Source organism: Dipodomys spectabilis, unplaced genomic scaffold, assembly GCF_019054845.1.
Source record: "Dipodomys spectabilis isolate Male_0828 unplaced genomic scaffold, ASM1905484v1 ptg000002l, whole genome shotgun sequence".
Lineage (NCBI taxonomy): Eukaryota > Metazoa > Chordata > Mammalia > Rodentia > Heteromyidae > Dipodomys > Dipodomys spectabilis.
This window is the reverse complement of record NW_024870679.1, coordinates 231,805-256,835: the sequence shown is the minus strand read 5'-3', so window position 1 is coordinate 256,835 and position 25,031 is coordinate 231,805. Positions and strand designations below refer to the sequence as shown.

General features: G+C 39.2%; 2 pseudogenes; both read left to right on the top strand.

Moving 5' to 3' along the window:
* Positions 1-23,938, top strand: part of LOC122108660 — an 87,055-nt pseudogene extending 63,117 nt beyond the window's left edge.
* On the top strand, positions 1,420-21,173 carry LOC122104630 (annotated as a pseudogene).
* Positions 23,939-25,031: the final 1,093 nt, after the last annotated feature.

The following is a 25,031-nucleotide window of genomic DNA, read 5'->3' as shown; positions in this document are numbered from 1 at the left end:
CAGAAGCTCTGCAATTTCATGAAATCCCATTTCTCCAACCTTTCTTTGATTTGTTGTGTTTCTAGGTCTCTTTTAAGAAAATTTCTGCCTACGCCATCAAGATCTAGGGTTTCTCCTATTCCATCCTGTAATGTTTTCAGAGTGTCTGTTTTGACTCTGAGGTTTTTGATCCATTTGGAGTTGATTCTGGTACAGGGTGATATATAAGGATCTAGCTTTAGTTTCCTACAAGTGATTAACTAAGTTTGCCAGCACCATTTACTGAAGAGGCTGTTGTTCTTCCATTCTAAATTTTTAGCTTCCTTATCAAAGATTAGATGGCTATAGGTCTGTGGGTTCATTTCTGGGTTTTCAATTCTATTCCATTGGTCATGTTATACTCTATTTTAGTTCATCCTTCTTTTATTCTACTAATAGCTTGTTCATGTAACCATCATGGTATTTCCATTCTTATGCTGCCATAGTGGTATGCTCTCTATACCAGCATATGATAAGATTTTTGAGATCCTCAGGGTTACTCTGAGAACACCTTTCATCTTCCAATTTCTGTTCTTCTTTTTTTCCCACTGTAATAAAACATTTGCATTCATCTAGATAATTAACAGACTACTAGAAAGAATAAATGTTTTAACCTTCTCTGTGATTGGAGATTCAATTTTTATCAAACAGAGTGTGAGCAGAGTTATTATGCAATAATGAGTCATCTAAAAGACGTCCTTGAAAAAGAGTTGCCTAGCCTTTCCCTTACTGATAGGATGGTACCTATGACAATGAGCTATTTTGGCCAGGAGTTGTTATGTTGAAAATTGAGGGGATGAGTGGGGTTGGGAGATATGGAGAAGAATGAAGGAAGGGTGATGTTGATCAAGATGCATGGTTCTCACAACTGACATGTTGAATTGAAACCCCTTTTTCTTTGTTGCTTTGTATGTCCCTCCCCCACAGTATAACCCCTGCTTTCACTATATTTGATGTCAGTATAACTTGTGGAGGAGATGGGGAAAAACTAGTTGTTTAAGGATACAGTTGCAACAATGAGAATTACAAGTTGTCATGTTCAAAACGAGCTTTACAACGTCGGTGCAGGGGGGGGGCAAAGAGGGGGGAAGGAGAAGGATTGGGATTGCGGGGGAGGGGGGAGGCTGGGAAGGGATGTGAAGGGTAAACCAAAGGAGGAGGCTGCAATGCTTGGTAAGAAATGTACGCATTATCCTGCCCATGTAATTGTAACCCCTCTGTACAGTATGTTCACAAATAAAATAAAATAAAATTTAAAAAAAATTAATTTTGTAAAAAGAGCTTAACACACATTCTACAAGTGAGATTGTACTTGCTCGTGGGGTTGCCACTAGATCTGTATTCTATTAATCTTTTATTCTTTCTTCTCCTTCTTTTTTTGGGGGGTGGTTGCAGGTTAACATGACATCAGAATCCACTGTGATGGCCCCCATTTGTCTAGTGGAAAATGAGAAAGAGCAGCTGATGGTGAACCCTGAAGCAGTCAAGGATCTTGAAGCGATTACACAGCCTGTGGTGATGGTACCCATTGAAGGAAAGTATCATACAGGAAAGTCCTACCTGATGAACCGCCTGGCAGGACACAAACAAGGTGAGTGTTTTCTAGGACAGGAGCCATTTGTTGGGATCATTGATAATGCAAGGTAATCATGCTTGTTGTACCATCAAGAAGAATCTGACTCCTGCTAAGGGAAAAACTTGCAATCTTTATTAAGATTAACCTGAAAGCTTATCATTTTAAATCAATACTCTTAAGAGCTCACCCTACTCCTGTAAAAACAGGAATTTTCCTTATTCTGTTTAGTGAACTTCAAGAATAGTATTGTGATGCAATCCAATCTTACCTACTCAGTTCCTGTGATTATTTCCTTCCTCCCACTGACATAATTTCGTTAGGGCTGTAGAATCAATCCAAATGTCACCCAGTATGCTTTGTTTATAAAAGGAAATGAAGGAAGATTGTGAGATATAAGGAAAGCTGTAAAAATTTCTTTTTCTAGAAAAAAGAATGCTTTATAATTTTTACTAATTTGGTGAGTCTATAATTACAAACTAAAAGCCTTATAAATAAGGTACAAAAATTGTTTCCCATATTGTCATTTGTATTCCATATTTTGTTAAATGCAGGTGATTTTCATTTCATTTTATTTTATTCTATTTTTTTACTAATAATACTGATTTTATTATTTTAATTGTCATAGTACTTAAGGTATAGTATTAGTATGTATAATAAATATTATAGTAGTATAAATAATATTTAGTGTATGTATTATATACTATATATACTATAAACACTATTTTATATAGTATATATTATATATGCAATAATTGTACATATTATATTAGATATATACTACATATTATTATACTATACTAATTTGTATAGGTTTTTTATAAACATATTTTTTCATTGAGAAAATACTGTACAGAGGGGCTACAATTACATGGGCAAGATAATGAGTACATTTCTTATCAATCATTGTAACCTCTTCCTTTGTTTCCCCTTCCCTTTATATGCCCCCCTCCCCTGTCCCTCACAGGAAAGTTGTAAAGTTCATTTTTCAACATAATGACTTGTACTTCTCATTGTTGCAATTGGTCTTCTTGTATCCCTATTTTAACGATTTTTTTTTCCCTTCCCCTCTAAATGCACCAACATCATACATAGTGAAAGCAGGAGTTATACCATGAGGGAGAGACATACAAAGCAACAAAGACATAATCTTATAAATATGTAAGAAACAATCACAGGAAAGCTCTCTTTTTTTTTTCTCTCAGTCGTGGGGTTTGAGCTCTAAGCCAGGGAGCTGTCCCTGAGCAATTCAGCCCAAGGCTCATGCTCTACCACTTGAGCCATAATGTCACTTCTAGTTTTCTGGTGTTTTTTTTTAAATTATTATTGTGGTTAAGTGATTACATAATTTCCCAAATTATCACAGTATTGTAGGATAGTGATGCTCATTTAAAGTCACAAATTCATTCTACCTTTCCTGGAGCAAATTGTCTATCATGGTCTATAACATATAATGGTGTACACATATACACCATACACGTGATCAGCAGGATGGGGATATTTAGTAGTGGTTCCACCAAATGAGTGGAAGTTCTTTGTTTCTTAAGTCCTGTTAATTTTGTCGTATCACCTTACATTTTGGATTTAACATCCACTTATCAGGGAGACCATGTACTGTTTGTCTCTTTGCTCTTGGTTTATCTCGCTCAACATGATTTCTTCTAGCTCCATCCATTTCCCTGCAAATGCCATTATTTTGTCCTTTCTAATGGCTGCATAGTATGCCATTGTGTACAAATACCACAATTTTTGGATCCATTCATCTGTGTTGGGGCATCTGGGTTGTTTCCATATCCTAGCTATTGTGAACAGTGCTGCAATAAACATGGAAGTGCATGTGTCCTTGTATATTGGTTCCTGTTGTTCAGGGTAGATGCCTAGAAGTGGTCTGACTGGGTCATAAGGGAGGTCAATATTTAGCTTTCTGAGGACCCTCCAGACTGCTTTCCAAAGTGGTTGTATAAGTGTACATTCCCACCAGCAGTGTAATAGGGTTCCTCTTTCTCCACATCCCCTCCAGCATTTGTCGTTGGCTGACTTGTGGATGGGGAACATTCTGACTGGGGTAAGGTTGTATCTCAGGGTTGTCTATATTTGCTTTTCCTTCATAACCAGGGATGGTGAACATTTCCTCATGTGTTTCTTTGCCATTTTTATTTGTTCATCTGAGAAGTCTCTCTTTAGTAATTGGTTTGTTAGTTTGGGGAGGGATTAGTTTCTTGAGTTCCCTGTACATACTGGATATTAACCCCTTGTCTGATATATTGCTGGTAAATATTTTTTCCCAATTAGTTTGTTGTCTTTCTAGCTTGGTTGAAATAGCTTTAGCTGTGCAGAAGTTTTTTATTTTAAGCTTTTTCTTTTATTTCTTGTAGAGTCTCTATCCAATTTGATTTGAACCTGGGACTCTATTCAGGAAGTTCCTTCCTGTGTTCAAGTGCCTTTCCTACTCTGTCCTGCAGTAGTTTCAGAGATTCAGGTTTAATGTTAAGGTCTTTAATCCATTTGTGTTGATGTTGGTGCATGGTGATAGGCTGGGGTCCACTTTTAGTCTTCTGCATGTGGCTGCCCATTTTTCCCAGCACCAGTGGTTGAAGAGGCTGTGTTTCTTCCATTGTATGTCTTTGGTTCCTTTGTCAAATCTCAGCTGACTGTAGGCCTGTGGATTTATTTCTTGATTTTCTATTCTATTCCATTGATGTTTGGGTCTGTTTTTGTGCCAGTACTATGCTGTGTTTGTTATTGTAGCTCTATATTAGAGTTTGAAGTTCGGTGTGGATATCCCTCCCATGTTGTTTTTATTCACTAGAATTGTTTTGGCTATTCTAGGCTTTTTGTTGTTCCATATGAATTTTTGGACTGTTTTTTTTTTGCATTTCAGAGATGTACAACATTGGGATTTTAATAGGAATTGCATTGAATTTGTACATTAATTTTGGCAGTATTACCATTTTCACTATATTAAGTCTGCCTATCCAAGAGCATGGGAGGTCTTTCCATTTCCTAGTGTCTTCTGCAATTTCTTTCTTTAACTTTTATAGTTTTCATTAAATACTTCTTTTACATCTTTGGTTTGGTTAATACCTAAATATTTTACTTTGGGGGAGGTTATTGTGAGTAGGGTTCCCTTTATTTCCCTTTCAACTTGTGCATTGTCAGTGTACAGGTAGGCAACTGATTTTTGTGGGTTGGTTTTGTATCCTGACACTTTGCAGAAGTGATTTATGATTTCTAACAGCTTGGGGATGGAGTTTTTGGGATTGTGAAGGTATAGTATCATGTCATCTGCAAAAAGGGATAGTTCAACTTCTTCTTTCCCTATGTGGATCCATTTAATGTCTTTTTCTTGCTTTATTGCCCTGGCTAAGGGTTCCAGGACTATACTGAAAAGGAGTGGAGACAGTGGGCATCCTTGTCTTGTTCCTGATTTTAAGAGAATTGGTTGTAGTTTTTCCCCATTAAGTATAATATTGACTATTGGTCTTTCATAAATGGCTTTTATTGTTTAAAGAAATGTTCCTTCTATTCCTATTTTCTCCAGGGCCTTTAGCATGAATGAATGTTGAATTTTATCAAAGGCCTTTTCTGCATCTGGGGAGATATTCATGTGATTCTTGAGCTTGGCTCTTCTGATGTGTTGGATTACATTTATTGACTTACGTATATTAAACCATCCCTGCATCTCTGGGATGAAGTCTATCTGGTCATAGTGTATGTTTTTATTTATGTGTTTCTGGATTCTGTTAGCTAGAATCTTGTTAAGGATCTTTGCATCTGTGTTCATCAAGGAAATTGGCCTGTAATTCTCTTTTTTGTTGTGTCTTTGCCTGGTTTGGGGATGAATGTGATATTGGCTTCGTAGAATGAGTTTGGGATAGCTCCCTCCTTCTCTGTTTCTCTGAAGAGCTTGAGGAGTATGGGTATTAGTTCTTCTTTAAAGGTCTTATAGAAGTTTGCTGTGAATCCATCTGGTCCTGGGCTTTTTTTAGTTGGAAAACTTCTGATTGCTTCCTGTATCTCTTTGTAGGATATTGGCTTATTTAATTTATTTACTTCTTCTTTGCTTGTATTTATATAAAAATGCACCCATTTCTGCCAGGTTTTCTTCATTTAGAGAGTATAACTTTTGAAAGTCGTCCATTGAGATTGTTTGGATATCTTGGATATGTGTTGTGATTTTTCTCCTGGCATACCTAATCCTGTTAATATGGGTTTCCTCTCTTCTTTTTTTTAATTAATCTTACCAATGGTCCATCAATTTTACTTATTTTTTCAAAGAACCAGCTTTTTGTTTGGTTAATTTTGGCTATGGTTCTCCGATTCCCTAATTCATTAATCTCTGCTCTTAGTGTGTTTATCTGGCTCCATCTAGTAACTTTAGATTCCATTTTTTTCATGTTTTTCTAGCTGTTTTAATTGCAACATGAGATTATTTACTTGGTCTGTCACTATTTTTTGATGTGGGCACTGAGGGCAATATATATGCCCCTCAGGACTGCTTTTGCTGTGTCCCACAAGTTTCTTTGCCAGATATTTTCATTTTCATTGAGTTGTAGGAAATTTTTTATTTCTTCTTTGATCTCTTCCATTACGCAGGCATTGCTAAGAAGTGTGCTGTTCAATTTCCATGTATTAGAGTAATTTCTGTGGTCTGCTTTTTTTTTATTGAGAACTAGCTTGATTCTACTGTGTCAGAAAGGATACAGGGGATTATGTCAATCCCCTTGTATTTGCTTAAGTTCCTTGCATGAACTAGGATATAGTCTATTTTGGAGAAAGTTCCATGAGCTGCTGAGAAGAATGTGTACTGTGTTGTTTTAGGGTGAAATACTCGGTAGATGTGAGTTAGTTTCTCTTGAAGTATGGCCTCACTTAATTCGGTAGCTTCTTTGCCAATCCTCTGGTTGGTAGACCTGTCCTTTGGTGAGAGTCGGGTGTTAAAGTCCCCTAGTATTATCCTATTGGGATCTATTTTATTCTCTAAGTTTGAGAGCATTTGTTTGACATATCTGGGTGCACCAATATTTAGGGCATATAAGTTGATGATGGTTATATCCTCCTCTTGGATTGTTCCCTGTATTAATATGTAGTGTCCGTCCTTGTCTTTTTTTTTTTTTTTTTTTTTTTTTTTTATTGTAAAGCTACTATACAGAGGGTTACAGTTACATGAGTGAGGTTATGAGTACACTTCCTCTTGAACATTGTTACCCCCTCCATTGTTTTCCCCCTACCATCCCCTCCCTCCCTCCCTTCCCCGAGGTTCTTTTTTTTTTTTTTTTTTTTTTGATTGTGATTAAATGATTACATAATTTCAAAGTCACAAGTTCATTCTAACTTCCCTGGAGCAAATTGTCTACCACAGTCTGTAATATATAACAGTGTTCACATGTTATATACCATATTTGTGATCAGCAGCATGAGGATATTTAGTAGTGGTTCAACCAGATGAGAGGGAGTTCTTTGTTTCTTAAGTCCTGTTAGTTTTGTCGTATCACTAACCTTTTGGATTTAGCATCCACTTATGAGGGAGACCATGTACCGTTTGTCTCTTCGTTCTTGGCTTACCTCGCTCAACATGATTCCTTCTAGCTCCATCCATTTCCCTGCAAATGCCATTATTTTGTCATTTCTAATGGCTGCATAATATTCCATTGTGTATAGATACCACAATTTTTGGATCCATTCATCTGTGGTGGGGCACCTAGGTTGTTTCCATATCCTAGCTATTGCGAACAGTGCTGCAATAAACATGGAGGTGCACGTGTCCTTGTATATTGGTTCCTGTTGTTCAGGGTAGATGCCTAGAAGTGGTATGACTGGGTCGTAAGGGAGGTCAATCTTTAGCTTTCTAAGGACCCTCCAGACTGCTTTCCAAAGTGGTTGTATAAGTGTACATTCCCACCAGCAGTGTAATAGGGTTCCTCTTTCTCCACATCCCCTCCAGCATTTGTCGTTGGCTGATTTGTGGATGTGGGACATTCTGACTGGGGTAAGGTGGTATCTCAGGGTTGTCTTTATTTGCATTTCCTTCACCACCAGGGATGATGAACATTTCCTCATGTGTTTCTTTGCCATTTTTATTTCTTCATTTGAGAAGTCCCTCTTTAGTTCCCTTGCCCATTTAGTAATTGGTTTGTTAGGTTTGGGAGGGATTAGTTTCTTGAGTTCCCTGTATATACAGGATGTTAACCCCTTGTCTGATATATTGCTGGTAAATATTTTTTCCCCAATTAGTTGGTTGTCTTTCTAGCTTAGTTGCGATAGATTTAGCTGTGCAGAAGCTTTTTATTTTAAGGTAGTCCCATTTGTCGAGTCTCTCTCCAACTTGTTGTGACCCTGGGACTCTGTTCAGGAAGTTCCTTCCTGTGCCTATTAGTTCAAGTGTCTCTCCTACTCTGTCCTGCAGTAGTTTCAGAGATTCAGGTTTAATGTTAAGGTCTTTAATCCATTTTGAGTTGATGTTGGTGCATGGTGATAGGCTGGGGTCCACTTTTAGTTTTCTGCATGTGGCTGCCCAGTTTTCCCAGCACCAGCGGTTGAAGAGGCTGTGTTTCTTCCATTGTATGTCTTTGGCTCCTTTGTCGAATATCAGCTGGCTGTAGGCCTGTGGATTTATATCTGGATCTTCTATTCTGTTCCATTGGTCTTCGGGTCTGTTTTTGTGCCAGTACCATGCTGTCTTTGTGATTATAGCTCTGTAGTAGAGTTTGAAGTTCGGCATGGATAGCCCTCCCATATTGTCTTTATCCCCTAGAATTGTTTTGGCTATTCTAGGTCTTTTGTTGTTCCATATAAATTTTTGGACTGTTTTCTGTATTTCAGTGATGTACGTCATTGGGATTTTAATAGGAATTGCATTGAATTTGTATATTAATTTTGGAAGTATCACCATCTTTACTATATTAAGTCGGCCTATCCAGGAGCATGGGAGGTCTTTCCATTTCCTAGTGTCTTCTGCAATTTCTTTCTTTAACTTTTTATAGTTCTCATTAAATAGTTCTTTTACATCTTTGGTTAGGTTAATTCCTAAATATTTTATTTTTTGGGAGGTTATTGTGAATGGGGTTGCTCCCTTTATTTCCCTCTCTTCCTGTGCGTTATCAGTGTATAGGAAGGCAACTGATTTTTGTGGGTTTATTTTGTATCCTGCTATTTTGCCGAAGTGACTTATGATTTCTAAAAGTTTGGGGATGGAGTTTTTGGGATCGTGGAGGTATAGTATCATGTCGTCTGCAAAAAGGGATAGTTTCACTTCTTCTTTCCCTATGCGGATCCCTTTAATGTCTTTTTCTTGCCTTATTGCCCTGGCTAAGGGTTCTAGGACTATGTTGAAGAGGAGTGGAGACAGTGGACATCCTTGCCTTGTTCCTGTTTTTAGGAGGATTGGTTGTAGCTTTTCCCCATTAAGTATAATATTGGCTATTGGTCTGTCATAAATGGCTTTTATTGTTTTTAGAAATGTTCCTTCTATTCCTATTTTCTCCAGAGCTTTTAGCATGAATGAATGTTGAATTTTATCAAAGGCCTTTTCTGCATCTGTGGCGATAATCATGTGATTCTTGACCTTGGCTCTGTTGATATGCTGGATTACATTTATTGACTTACGTATGTTAAACCATCCCTGTGTCTCTGGGATGAAGCCTACCTGATCATAGTGTATTATTTTTTTTATGTGTTTCTGGATTCTGTTAGCTAGAATCTTGTTAAGGATCTTTGCATCTGTGTTCATCAAGGAGATTGGCCTGTAATTCTCCTTTTTGGTTGGGTCTTTGCCTGGTTTGGGGATGAGTGTGATATTGGCTTCGTAGAATGAGTTTGGGATAGCTCCCTCCTTCTCTGTTTCTCTGAAGAGCTTGAGGAGTATGGGTATTAGTTCTTCTTTAAAGGTCTTATAGAATTCTGCTGTGAATCCATCTGGTCCTGGGCTTTTTTTTGTTGGAAGACTTTTGATAGCTTCCTGTATCTCATTATAGGATATTGGCTTATTTAATTGGTTAACTTCTTCTTTGCTCAGTTTGGGTAACTTGTATTTCTCTAAAAATGCATCCATTTCCGCCAGATTTTCTTCCTTTAGAGAGTATAGCTTTTGAAAGTAGTCTGTTAGAATTGTTTGGATATCTTGGGTACGTGTTGTGATGTTTCCCGTGGCATCCCTAATCCTATTAATATGGGTTTCCTCTCTTCTTTTTTTAATTAATCTTGCCAATGGGCCATCAATTTTGTTTATTTTTTCAAAGAACCAGCTTTTTGTTTGGTTTATTTTGGTTATGGTTTTCTGATTTTCTAATTGGTTAATCTCTGCTCTCAATTTGGTTATCTGGCTTCGTCTAGTAGCTTTAGGTCCCATTTTTTCTTGTTTTTCTAGCTGTTTTAGTTGCAACATGAGATTATTTACTTGGTCTGTCTCCATTCTCTTGATGTGGGCACTGAGGGCAATAAATTTGCCCCTCAGGACTGCTTTTGCTGTGTCCCACAAGTTTCTTTGTGAGGTGTTTTCATTTTCATTGAGTTGTAGGAAATGCTTTATTTCTTCTCTGATCTCTTCTGTTACCCAGGCCTTGTTAAGGAGTGTGCTGTTCAATTTCCATGTATTAGAGAAATTTCTGCGGTATGCTTTGTTATTGAGAGCTAGCTTGATTCCACTGTGGTCAGATAGGATACAGGGGATTATGTCGATCCCTTTGTATTTGCTTAAGTTCCTTGAATGAACTATGATATGGTCTATTTTGGAGAAAGTTCCATGAGCTGCTGAGAAGAATGTGTACTGTGTTGTTTTAGGGTGAAATACTCGGTAGATGTCAGTTAATTCCGCTTGAAGTATGGCCTCACTTAATTCGGTAGCTTCTTTGCCAATCCTCTGGTTGGTAGACCTGTCCTTTGGTGAGAGTGGCGTGTTAAAGTCTCCTAGTATTATCGTATTGGGATCTATTTTATTCTGTAAGTTTGAGAGCATTTGTTTAACATATCTGGGTGCACCGATATTTGGGGCATATAAGTTGATGATGGTTATATCCTCCTCTTGGATTGTTCCCTTTATTAATATGTAGTGTCCGTCCTTGTCTTTCTGTACTGATTTTAATGAAAAGTTTATTTTGTCAGATATCAGGATAGCTACACGTGCTTTCTTATTGGGGGAATTTGATTGGTAGATCCTTTTCCACCCCTTCACTCTGAGTTTGTTTGTATGTTTGGCTGAGAGGTGGGTCTCCTGAAGGCAACAGATGGATGGGTCTTGTTTTCTGATCCAGTCCTCAGTTCGTTTTCTTTTAATTGGCGAATTCAGCCCATTTATATTAAGAGAAAGTATAGAGAGATGCATTGTTGTCCCTGCCATTCCGTTTTCCTAAGTTTTTCTTCTTTCCTTTCCTCCTGTGCTTGCTCAGTTAGACTTTGAGTAATGCCTGTTTGGGGCAGGTCCCAGTTCCTGGTTGCTTTCTTCAGGTTGTGTCCCCCCTCTTAGAATTCTTTGTAATGCTGGCTTAATGTTTATGTATTCATTTAGTTTTTCTTTGCTATTAAAAGTTTTCAGTTCTCCATCGAATGTGAATGCTAGCTTTGCCGGGTATATCAGTCTGGGTTGGCAGTTATTGGCTCTCAGGGCTCGTATGGTGCTTTCCCAGGCTTTTCTTGCATTCATTGTTTGTGTGGAGAGATCTGCAGTGATTCTAATTTTTTTCCCGTTGTAGTATAGCTCCTTCTTCATTTTTGCTGCATGCAGGATTGTTTCCTTATTATTCAGATCCATCATTGTTACTATTATGTGCCTAGAAGTGTTTCTCCTGGGATCTTGCTTGTTGGGTGTTCGATAAGCTTTTGTGATGTAGTTAAGATGGTCGTTTTTGAGGTGGGGAAAATTTTCATTGACTATCTTGTTAAATAGGTGTTGCATTCCCTTGCTCTGGAATTCCTCACCTTCGTCCACTCCGATTATGCGAAGGTTAAATTTTTTAGCATTATCTGCTTGCTCTTGAATTTCCCTTTGGTTTAATTTGAGTGATTTTTCCATATCTGTCACTTTTTGGTCCAGTTGGTGTATTCTGTCTTCTGTATCTGACACTCTACCTTCCATTTCATTCACTCTGTTGACCGTGGCTTCTATTGTGGTTTGCATGGTGGAAATGGATCCCTTTATGGATTCAATGTTGGTTCTCAGAGTACTGATCTCACCTCTCAATGAGGTGATATCAGTATGCATTACCTCTAATTTGGCGTTTATCTCACTTCTTACTGAGGTTTGTGCAGCTTCTATTTTTGCATCCAATTTTTGTTTGATATCCTGTATATCTTTTGATAGTTCATCCTTGTGCTCTTTCAATTTCTGATCCATTTCTCGCTTTATTTCTTGAGTCATTGCCTCCAGCAACCCTTGGATGTAGTTTTTGTCTTCCATTCCTGCTTTGCTCCCACTGGGGCTCTCCCCTGCGTGGCTGCTGGCTTTTGAGGTGAGCTTGCTGTCCTGGGTAGTGGTAAACCTTGTGATTTTTCTCTGTGATTTTCGCATGGGGGTTCAGGAGACTGCTCTTCAATCTTGTTTTGGTGTGTCTGTCTTTGCTTGGTTGCTGATTCTCTATTGGTAGAGAGAGTCTGTGCCTGATCTGGATTCTGTTGGGAGCCTATTTCCAGCTGCTATTCACTTAGGATTCTCAGCTCTCTGCTGTAGCAATTCCCGCCTTTGGAAGGGTTGAGCAGCCTAGACTGCTTGTGTTTGCTCCTGCGGGTGCTCTTGGGAAGATCAGATGCTCTGGATGCACTCTCCCAAATACTGGAGTCTGCTATGGGCTCCTGATGTGTTTTTGTTTGTTTGTTTTGGGCTGGTTGTGGGCTTGAACTCTAGGTTTGGGTGCTGTCCCTCAGCTCTTCAGCTCAGGGCTGGCACCCTACCATTTGAGCCACAGCCCCACTTCTGACCCTTTTTGCTTTGTTCAGGCGCCGGTCCCCTGGCCTGGTTCCGGCCCCAGCCTGGAGCGCGCTCGTTAGGCCTGTGCTAATGTGTATACCACCTTGGTTATGCAGCCTGGAGGACACAGTTCAAATTTCTTCTACTGTTGGTAGTCTTGACCCAGGGGCACTGTTCCTGGCTTGAGCATTTAAGCTCCCTTCCCGGGGCGCTCTTGCTCTGGCCTGGCCAGCAGAGTGTGCTCCACCGGCTGGTGGGGCTCTCGAACAGTTCCCAGTTTTAGTGGGTCCTGTGGTCCGGGTGTTGGGGTAGGGAGTCTAGGTCAGGGTCTGGGGATTCCCTCCAGCTCTGGTCTCCCTTGATGGATTCCCTGTCCCCTGATGGGTACTCACCCTGTAGGTCGTCAGTTGTTGTTGCAGTCCGTCAGTTGTTGTTGCAGTCCGAGTTCAGTTGGGGTGGTTGCGGGCTGGGTTGGGCGGCCCCCCGCCGGGTCGTTGCGATCGCGATTGGGCGGGTGTTCTGCGGACAGGTCCCTTTGTGGCGCTGCTGGTGCCGGGCGGCTTTGGCGGGATGGAGCCTCTCCGCTCCGGTGGAGAGTGATGGGTGGGGTGGGATCCTCCTGGAGACTCCCGGCTGGTAGGTTTCTCTGTTCCTGGCGATCCGCTGTTCTGCAATCCGGTACCTGGTGATCTGCAAGCAGCCCCCTGTGTCTCTGTGGCTCCGGCAGCCCCTGCCGGGCCGGCTGGCCGGCGGCTTGGCGCACTGCCGCGCGGCCAGTAAAGGTTGGGGGAGGGGTCTTCGCTCTTCTCTGTTCTGAAATTCTTCTTTTCCTCTCTTTCTTTTTTTGTTATTTTCCACCTCTGGTTTTTCTCTGAGTGTTCGTCTTTTTGTTGTTGTCGGTCTCTTGGGGAGATTAAAGGTTGGAACTCGAACTCTCTTTTTGGTTGGAGAGAGCTGTGGCGTTTCCCTACTGCCCCGTCGCCATCTTGAGAACTCCCTCCGTCCTTGTCTTTTTGAATTGATGTTAATGAAAAGTGTATTTTGTCAGATATCAGGATTGCTACAGCTGTTTTCTTCCTGGGGGCATTTGATTGGTAGATCTTTTTCCAACTATTCACTCTGAGTTTGTTTGTATGTTTGCCTGATAGGTGGGACTCTTGAATGCAAGAGACGGATGGGTCATGTTTTCTGATCCAATCTGCAGTTCATTTTCTTTTGATTGGCGAATTAAGCCCGTTAATATTAAGAGATAGTATAGAGACATGCATTATGCCCCTGTCATTCCCTGTTTTCCTCTGTTTTTCTTCTTTCCTTTCCTCCTGTGCTTGCTCTGTTAGACTTCGATTAATGCCTGTCTGGGTGCAGGTCCCAGTTCCTGGTTGCTTTCTTTAGGTTGTGTTCCCCCTCTTAGTATTCTTTGTAATGCTGGCTAAATGTTTATGTATTCATTTAGTTTTTCTTTGCTATTAAAAATTTTCAGTTCTCCATCAAATGTGAATGCTAGCTTTGCCGGGTATATCAATCTGGGTTGGCAGTTATTGCCTCTGAGGACTCGTATGGTACTTTCCCAGGCCTTTCTTGCATTCAGTGTTTGTGTGGAGAGATCTGCAGTGATTCTAATTTTTTCCCATTATAGTATAGTTCCTTCTTCATTTTTACTGCATGCAAGATTGTTTCCTTATTATTCAGATCTATCATTGTTACTATCATGTGTCTAGAAGTGTTTCTCCTAGGATCTTGTTTGTTAAGTGTTCTATATGCTTCTGTTATGTAGGTAAGATGTTCTTTTTCGAGATGGGGAACTTTTCACCGATTATCTTGTTGAATAGGTGTTGCATTCCCTTGCTTAGATCTTCCTCACCTTCGTCCACTCCAATTATATGAAGGTTAAATTTCTTGGAATTATCTGCTTGCTCTTGAATTTCCCTTCAACATAATTTAAATGATTTCCCCATATCTGTCATTTTTTGGTCCAGTTGGTGTATTCTGTCTTCTGTATCTGATGGTCTACATTCCATTTCATTCACTCTGTTAACTCTGGCTTCCATTACGGTTTGCATGGAGTAAATTGACTCTTGGATATAGCCTTTATCTTCCATTCCTGCTTGGCTCCAACTGGGGTTCTCCCCTGGGTGTCTGCTGGCTATTGGGGATAGCTTGCTATCCTCAGTGTTGATAAACCTTGTAATTTTTCTCTGTGTTTTTCGCATGGGGATTCAGGGATTATTGGAGATTAATCTGAAATTTTGTTTTGGTCAATAGGTGTCTATCTTTGCTCGGTTGCTGTTTCTGTATTGGTAGAATCTTTACCTGACCTCGGATCTGTTGGGGGCCATCCTCCAGCTGCTGGTCTGACCCACATAGGGTTCTCAGCTCTCTGCTGTAGATCACTGGCAGTTCCCGACTTTGGAAGGGTTGAGCAGCCTAGACTGCTTCAGTTTGCTCCTACAGGTACTCTTGGCAAGATCGGATGTGCTGGATGCACTCTCCCAGATGCTGTAATCTGCTATGGGCTCCTGATGTGTGTGTGTGTGTGTGTGTGTGTGTGTGTGTGTGTGTGTGTGTGTGTGTTTTGGCTGGTTGTGGGCTTGAAATCTGGGCTTTTGTGCTGTCCCTCAGCTCTTCAGCTCAAGGCTGGCACCCTACCATTTGAGCCTCAGCACCACTTCTGGCCCTTTCTGCTTATGTGGTGCTGAGGAATCAGATCCAGGGCCTCATGCACCCAAGACAAGCACTCTACTGCTGAGCCACCTTACCAGCCTGAGCTCGTGCGTACTATCAGGTGCTGGTGGCCTGTGTTGTCCAATTCCCAGCGTAGAATATATGGGTCGGATTCTGGTGGGGTTTTGGCTTCTCTTGTCCTGAGCCCCCATGTCTTTTGTTGTCACAGGCACGTTTCCCAGGGGATGAAGTTCCTTGTTTCTCTCCTCTCTGCTGAGGCGTATGCTCAACTTTTGACTTTAGTTGGGAGGAGTTGGTTGTGTTGCTCAGGCCCCAGAACTCCAGGCATGGTCCCTGCCCCCCTCATTTTATTTCTTTTCATTTTTCTTATTTTCAAGTCATTGTACAAAGACATTGCCATTCAACAAACAGTTTATGAATGGAGTGCATCTTAATCAGTGTGGGTGATTTTCTTAAATAAGGTCATTTTATTTGGTCCTTGATTTCCAGAAAATCTGTCCTAGTTCTATTAATCCTCTGCTTATGAAGGCTCCCTTCTTTTTATTTTTCATCATCTCTATTAGCTCATTATCTTATAATATCTCACAATATTAGATTCTCAGAACTTAAAACACACTCATATTATTTTTTTCCCTTTGGTTGCAGGTTTCCCTGTGGGCAGAACAGTGAGGCCTCAAACAAAAGGCATCTGGATGTGGTGTGTGACTCACCCAACGAAACCAAATTTCACCTTGGTCCTCCTGGACACTGAGGGTCTGGGTGATGTGGAGAAGGTAAATCAAAATCATGGATAATTCTCCTTTGGTTTGTTTTTTAACTTACCGTGCATCACCTTAATTAAATACACACTGTTTACTTCAGTTCCCTAAACTACAAATCCAGTTATGAATTGAGGCTAAATTGTTTCTTTGCATTACTCTGATAAACCCTAATATTTTGTTGTATTATTATTCTTAAAAAAACTTTCCTTTTTCTGACTCTGTTTTTTGGAAGTGGGTCACTAGGTCTAGCCCATTCTTCCTTTTTTTTATTACTCTTGGGCATCAAAGTCAGGGTTTTGTGCATCTTAGACAGTGTTCTACAATTGTGCTACAACCTCAACCTATTATAGCTATCTTAATGTGAGATGGTAGTGATATTAAACTCTACCTGTGACACAGGTTGCATCTACATCTTCTGTAAGGAAGGGTTTTCCTCTACTCGGTCAGCTGCTCATTGATGAAGTCATATCAGTATAAAAGAAAGTCTATTTATGCTTTGATTTATGCTTTTCTGCAAGGTATTGGGGATTGAACAAAGAAGAGCCTTGCATACATACTAGTTATATGCTTACCACTGAGCTGGACTCTGGTCCCTATACCTTGTTTTTGCTTTGTTCCATCTTTGGATATTGAGAGTTCTTTCAGTTTGTTGTCTTTGTTATGGTGAAATTTTATTTGCAGCTGAAATATGATACAATGTAGTAAATATTCACTTAAGATGTCAAGTCTACGTCTTTATCCTATATTCTATAAATCCATCAGTAAAAGGGAAAGACCTAATTCAGGAGCCATCACACATTTTGTATAATCAGTACAGGTGCTATAGATGTCCAAAAGTGGCCATATAATTTAGGTATATGGGTCAGAGGCTATTTCCTAAAGGTATGGACATCTCAGCACTCACTTATGAGGCCAAGAGGAGTTTGAATCTAATATCATACTATAAATTGCTTTTTGTCTAGAATTACTCACCTCCTCTGTAACTTGGTGGGAATTGAGTAATACATAGTTCTATTTTTCTATACTTCATGATCAATCTCATCCTGAATCTTGATTCTGGCTCTATCTTTCAGCCCTTTGCACATGCTCACTGCTTCGGCCAAATGATATGACTATGTGATACATATGTATGGCTTATACTTTATAATATTTCTCATGTGTCTTCTATTAGTTTTACCATGTGTTTGATCTTTTAATCTCTACTTCTGTCAGCTTTTTACATAAATGAAGCACATTGAAACAACAGGTATTATCCCAGTGAGACACTAACATGTGTAAAGCATTTTTCCTATTTATTAAAATGGTCAATATTCTCTTACACATAAAATTTCAGTGTTTTATTGGCCGAGATGATCATCTTGGATATATATGCACATATGTTGCATTTATTTATATACAGTATTTATTATGGTTTTTTAAAATATTGTGGTCCCCTGTATATAGTTGCTGTAGAAACTATTTTATGCACATTGACAATACCTTCACTCTAAGATAACCAAGACCTGAGAAAAATCACTGTTGATGAAAAGGAAGTAAAAACATAGGTTTTTTTGTTTTTCTTTTTTTTTTTTTGGTCGGTCATGGGGCTTGAACTCTGGGCCTGGGTGCTTTCTCTGAGATCTTCAGCTCAAGGCAAGCACTCTACCACTTGAGCCACAATGCCACTTCCAGCTTTTCCTGCTGATGTGGTGCTGAGAAATTGAACCCAGGGACTCCTTCATGCAAGGCAAGCACTGTACCACTGAGCAACCTTCCTAGCCCCAAAACTTAGGATATGATTTTCAATTTTGGTCTTCTCAGTATTCTCTATTTCAACTGTAGTCCTAAATGAACAATAAATGAGAATGACACAAGTAAACTTCACTGTCCCTTGTTCTCATGTGCTCTCTAGGGTAATCCTAAGAATGACTCATGAATCTTTGCCTTGTCCATTCTACTCAGCAGCACCTTTGTCTACAACAGTATGGAAACCATCAACCAGCAAGCCATGGAGCAGCTGTAGAATCCTGTCTGGAAAAGAATAGTCATGCAGAAGGTCGGTTTGCAGTGAAGTATCATGTCATTAGGCTGAAGGAGGTTTTAAGACAGTGAGGTAAAATCTATGGAAATGAAAACACTCAGCACCTTGCCTGATGGTTGCCCTTCCAACAATCCATTTTTTCCTTTTATTTACAGGTTCGAGTTTGAAAATCCAGAATGCCAACGTGCTTAGGGAGTGTATCAAGCATTTCTTTCCAAAACACAAATGTTTTGTCTTTGATCGACCTACAAAAGAAAAAAAACTCTTAGCTTATATTGAAATCTTGCCAGAAGACCTGCTGGATTTCACTTTCCTCGTACAATCCAAAAACTTCTGTTCCTACATCTTTGCCAATGCAAAACCCAAGACCTTAAGAGAGAGAATTATTGTCACTGGGAAATGTGAGTGCTCTTTGCTACTGGACTTACCTCTATTCTTAATTCCCTGAAATAAAGCTTTTATTACATGTTTGCATTTTAGCATATAAAAACAGTAGTTTATGCTTTCATCTTTTCTAATTATTTTCTCTCTACATGAAGCTTTATTGAGATAGAATATATCTTAAGAAACTATTCCACTGATCATGTAAGAGCTGATTGATACTAAAGATTAACACCTGTATTTTAGGTTAAGTAACTAGGACAAGTGTTCTGTATGTACAGAAAAATATTTTGTAAATTTAAAGTACGTATGAAGAAACTAAGATGCCAAGTTCCTAAAGGTTCATTGGAAGTTTAAAATCAAAATTCAGTTAAATCCTAGCTACAGAAGTGGCTTTAGTAAAAGGCGAAAGATTTGTAAGATCTGAAGAGAAAGCAATAGCTGGGCTAAAGAGTTAAAGAGAAACTTCTCTGAAGAGGAAATAAGAATGGTCAATAGACACATGAAGAAATGCTCAACCTTTCTACCCATAAAAGAAATACAAATCAAAACAACATTGAGATTCCCCCTAACCCCTGTTAGAATGACTATAATCAAGAACTCTAATAACAACAGATGCTGGAGGGAATATGGCCAAAAGTGAACCCTACTGCATTGTTAGTGGAGTGTAAACTAGTTCAACCACTTTGGAAAGCATTATGGAGGTTCCTCAAAAGACTCCACATAGAGCTCCCCTACGACCCAGCAATCCCAATTTTTGGCCATTTACCCAAATAATCACAAACAAGGTCATACTAAAGCTACCAGCACAACTATACTTTTCATAGTATTATTCACCATAGCTAAGATTTGAAACCTACCCAGATACCCTCAGTAGATGAATGTATCAAGAAAATGTTATCTATCTATCCATCTATCTATCTATCTATCTATCTATCTATCTATCTATCTATCTATCTATCTATCTATCTATATTGGAATTTTATGTCTCCATCAAAAAAATGACCTTTCCCCATTTGTTAGGAAATGGAAAGAGTTGGAAAATATATATTAAGTGAGGTAAGTCAGGCCCAAAGAAACATACGTCCCATGGCTTCCCTTATTTGCAACAAATACTATATGTCTAGGACAAGCAGAAAAGGTCAAAAGCTATGTACATATGACCATATAAGATGATGCTAAGTGAAAGAACTCCAAGATAGGGACACAAGTGGTTTTTATCTTCCTTGCTGTTGTTTTTAATGTATTTATATTATACCAGGTTATTTTTTTTGTTCTTTTGTATGTTCTTCCCCCATGTTATAACCCCTATTTTCACTGTGTTTGATTCCGATGCCCTGAAATAAGGATACAGGTTGACCCATTGTAGCAATGAGATGTAGAAGATACTATGTTGAAAATGAACTTTACAACTTCAGTTGTGGGAGCTATGAGTTCGAGTTGGTGGGGAGGAAAGGGATGAGGAGGAAATAATACTTGATAGAAAATGTACTAATTACCTTACTCATGTAACTGTAACCACTGTGGAGAGTATTTTTAGACCAATATATATATGTGTGTGTGTGTGTGTGTGTGTGTGTGTGTGTGTGTCTGTGTGTGTGTGTGTGTGTGTCTGTGTGTGTGTTAAAAAGAAAGTGGTTCTGTGATGAAATTCTTGTTAACTGTACATGCAGATTTTCATTGTTATTTAGAATTGTGTTCCAAAAGATAGTTAATTGTTTTCATTTGTAAACTTCATTCACTGTCATTGTGTCATCTGCTCTTTTTTTTAACTTTATATGGAATTCTCTGGACAATACACTGATCATATTGGTGGTTATCATGAACTAATTGTAATGTGTGAATTAAGAGCCTGAAGGAAAATAATGTATAGGAAAAACAGTACTACCAGAAGTAGACTTTGTCAAATAAGATAAAGGATTTCATATCAGCTACTCAGGAATCAGTGATTGGAACGATAATAATTTGGGGTAATGTAGGGCAAAAAATCATGAAGAAGCTACCTCAATCAGTAACTGGGCATGGTGGCTTGTGCCTGTTAACACAGATATGCAGAAAGCATAAATAGGAGGCTCACAATTCACGATAGCACAGTTATATACAAAGGATGCTATCCTTAAAATAATATCAAAGCAAAAGGGGGCTAGGAATGTGGTGTAGTGGTAGAGTGTTTGCCTAGCATGCATGAAGCCTTGGGCTTGATTGCTCAGCACAACATATACAGAAAAAGGCAGAAGTAGCGCTGTGGTTCAAGGGGTAGAGTGCTAGCCTTGAGCCAAAGAAGCTCAGGGACAGTGCCCAGGCCCTGAGCTAAGCCATAGCACTGGAAAAAAAAGCAAAAAGTGTTGGTGGCATGGTTCTATTCATATAGCACCTGCTTAGTAAGCTCAACGCCCTGAGTTCAAGCCATGATATCTCCAAAAATGTCTGAAAGTTGTTTAAAGTCTTAATGTTTTTCAGAATGCTAATTTTAGAATAAAACACAAGTGTAGCTTGACGTTTCTCCTTAAATTATTGGGCTCATCCAGGACTGGGGACTCTGGTGGAGACTTATGTCAGTGCTATCAACAGTGGAACAGTGCCATGTTTGGAAAACGCTGTGACTACCCTGGCCCAGCGTGAGAACTCAGCAACTGTGCAGAAGGCAATGGACCACTACAGCCAACACATGGCTCAGCAATTGAGGCTCCCCACTGAGGACCTCCAGGTGCTGTTGGATGTGCATGCGGTCTGTGAGAGAGAAGCCATGCAGTCTTCCTGGAGTTATCATTCAAGCATGACAAGTGGGAGTTTCAATAGGATCTAATGGTACCATGTCTGCTCTTGGTCTGTCTTTCATGACGTCTTCGCCTTTTGAGACAATGCTTATGTTTATCATTTTAATCCTATGGATCATTTCCTATCTGTACTTTTAGGAGCCTGGAATTTTATGAGTGTGGGGATTCCTAGAGGCTGATGGGTACCAGACATTTATCTTTTATTGTTTTATAATAAATTACAATATGGTTGGCAAGTAAAAAACCCAGGCACCAGTAGATCATACAGTAATCCTAGCTACTCAGAAGACTGAGATCTGAGATCATGGTTCAAAGCCAATCTGGGTAGGAAAGCCCATGATACTCTTATCTTCAATTAAACAGTCAAAGTCCATAAGTGCAGGTGTGACTCAACTGGTGCTAGCCTTGAGCAAAAAGCTCAGGTACAGAGCCCAGAGGTCAAGCCCCACGAACAGCATTAAAAAAAGCAAAATTGCATTTATATATTTATTATATACCATTATAGACATATGACATACAATCCTGTTTATCGTAAGTATAGTGTGCGGTGTTGGATAAGCCCACACGTGCTCTGTTCAGGGCATTCAAATGAGGTCATAACTTCAGGCTCTACAATCAAGTTGCTGTTGGGATAAAAGCACAACAAAGCACTTTTCATATGTGCTTATATGTGCATTTTGTGAATTAATGAATGTTTCCAAAAGTATGAACATATGAGAAACTTCAGTGATAATTGCATACATTTTAATTTTTTTTATTTTTTTCTTTCATGAGATTGTTTTTTTTTTAATTTAATTTTATTTTTTTGTGAGCATAGTGTACAGAGGGGCTACAATTACATGGGCAGAATAATGCATACATTTCTTACCAAGCATTGCAGCCTCCTCCTTTGTTTACCCTTCACATCCCTTCCCAGCCTCCCCCCTAACCTCCCTTCCGAATCCTCCCCCCTCCCCCCGCACCATCTATCTATCTATCCATCTATCTATCCACCTAATTATTTATTTATTTTGGTACTGGGTTTGAGCCTAGGATTCCTATTTTTTGTTCAGCTTGCTTTCTTGTCTGGTGCACTCACATTCGACCCATGCTTTTAGTTTGGCTCTTTGCTGGTTATTTTGGAGATAGATACTTGTGGATTTTTCTACCTGGGCTTGTTTCAAATGAGAATGCCTTATATCTCAGTCTCTGACTAGATATGATTTATAAGTCTGAGCCACCAGTGCCCAGACAGAGGGTATACATTTTAGGTACATGTAAATCTCATTGATATCCTGGAATGGCAATGGATTTTTCTGTTTCAAAAAAAAGAGCTGGAAGCTGGGTGCTGGTGTCTCATGCCTATAATCCTAGCTATGCAGCAGGCTGAGATCTGAGGATTGCAGTTCATAGCCACCAGGAAAGTCTGTGGTACTGTTGTCTCCAATTAACCACTAGAAGACTAGAAGTGGCATTGTGGTTCAAAATGGTATAGTGCTAGTCTTGAGCACAAAGGTCAAGAGAAGCCAGGTCCAAGCCCCACAGTGAATGAAAAAAAAACTGGAGATCAAGGACAGAGGCTGCTATAAAATGTTTCTAAGCACTACAAGAGAGATTGGCTTTGCTATTATGGTTCAAGAAGGAACAGACACAGAGGAATCTTGAAGACAATTGAAATTTTACAGGATTTAGAAGAAAATAATTTCTGTAACAAGAGAATAGACTTTTGTTGTTTGACATATTCCACTTGTTTATTGGTTTCCTAGGCAAATGAGGTTCTCCAAACCTTCCTGCAGTCCCAGGATGCTATAGAAAAATAGATCCTACAGTCAGACAAAGCTCTCACTAATGGAGTGAAGGCCATAGCAGGTACTGGGGAAGGTAATGCTTTCAGAAGAGGGGGTTGGTTCCTGAAAACCTTAACTGATGGACATGAAGATCTTTATGAAAGGAGCTTCCTGTTCTACACTGGAATGTACAAGATGCTAAATCTGAAAAATAAAAGGTCAGGACTAGTCATAGCCAGTGTGGCAGCACATTTCCATGTCATTCTCACATGTGCCTGGGTTTGATCGCTGGAAAAATTCAGAGACAGTTTGGATTCTGATCCCAGGAGGTTAGGGTTAAGGATTGATTCTTGTTGTTTTTCTTCTCTAAAACCAATATGTAATAGCTGAGCGGGCTGCAAAGGAAGCAGCTGAGAAGGAGCAGGAGGTGCTAAGACAGGAACAGAAAGAACAGCAGCGAAAGATGAAGGCCCAAGAGAAAAGCTGCAAGGAAAATATGGCCCAACTACAGGAGAAGATGGAAAGGGAAAGAGAGAATCTGATAAGAGATCAGGAAAAGAAGCTGACACACAAGCTGAAGGTGAGTCTGGATGGGGTCTGGGATATATCACTAGGATACTTGTGAGCCTGCCTTTGCCAGCTCCTCCCACCTTCCTGAGAGAATCGCAGGGAGCTAGGACCACATATGTTCTTACTACCCATGAATCAGGAGGAAACATTAGACAAATGTGTCAAAGAACACTGTGGTGGAGTGTGGGGAAAGAGTGACAGAGACAGAGAGATGGAGAGACAGAGACATCCTTAGCTCCTAGGGTTGTTAAGGGAAAACTCTTGATATTCAGTAAGTTTTATTTTCAGGGTTTACTTTTTCATTTTGTAGATTCAAGAAGAAATGCTTAAAGAAAGTTTAGAAAGGAAATATGAACATAAGGACACCAAGATTTGTTCACTGAAAAAGTTGATTGAAATAATCGAAAAAAAGTATGCTGAAAAACCCAAGAAAGAGGATCTATGGGGTGCAACGCTTGGTGCTTTTTACATTAGTGTCAACAAAACAGAATAGACTCAGGATTTCTATTAGGAAGTAATAAAGAAGCCATTCTTTTGTCTGAATCTTAATTTTCAAATTGATATCATGCTATTTTTTAAAAAGATGAAAACAAAAAGGGGACACAGGAATGGAGGGATGGTGAGCAAATGTAGTTATGTTTTAACAAACATTATATTAAAAATGAATGATGTACTTTTGGGTAGGGACCAGAGGAAAAAATAAGGGGAAAGTGAGGGAAGGGTGGACATTACCCAAGATCCATTTTACTCATAACCCGAATTGTGGAACTAAAACCCCTTTATACAATTCCTTAATAACAACAATAAATATTGAGTTTCAATATGTCAAAAAACAAAAGGTACAATGGAAATGAAAAAAGTAACGAATATATCAGGGCTTGCTGTATAAAACCTGAACTTAATATCAGTCCTATTAGTGTAACTAATACGATGATTAGAAGACACATTGGAAGAAATACTAGCCTCTAACACATCAAAATGAAAGATAATAAAATATTTTAAGTAAAAAGTTGTTCATAAAAAGATAAATGAAAAGTAATGAAATACTGTGGAATGAAAGTCAGAAAAACTCAGAACACCTCTTTAAAGTATGACTAAAAGACTTAATTTTTAGATTGATAGAATCAAAATGTAAATGATTCCTGTCAGTATGTCAATATGTTGTTATTCATAGATGTATGTAACACAAATTTTCTGGAAGAATATTTTAATGTTTATGTTTCAGATTACAAATATTACATTTCCCTAGACAGACAAAACCCAAAGTTCAGCAAAATTAAACACCAAGATTTGTGTACTCAAAAGTGGTGGGGTCAAGAGGAAGAGGGGTAGCTTAATGAAGGGGAGAATAGAGGGAGAATGCAGTCATGAGTCTAATGTATTACCTATAAATTAAGAAAAGTTAGAGAAGGGCTGGGTAGAAAAAGGAGGATGAGCATGTTGGAAGGGGTGACATTGCTCAAGATATATTATGCTCATTTACCCAAATGTTTACAAACAAGACCACACTAAAGCTACCAGCACAACTATGTTTATTGCAGCATTATTTACCATAGCTAAGATATGGAACCAACCCAGATGCCCCT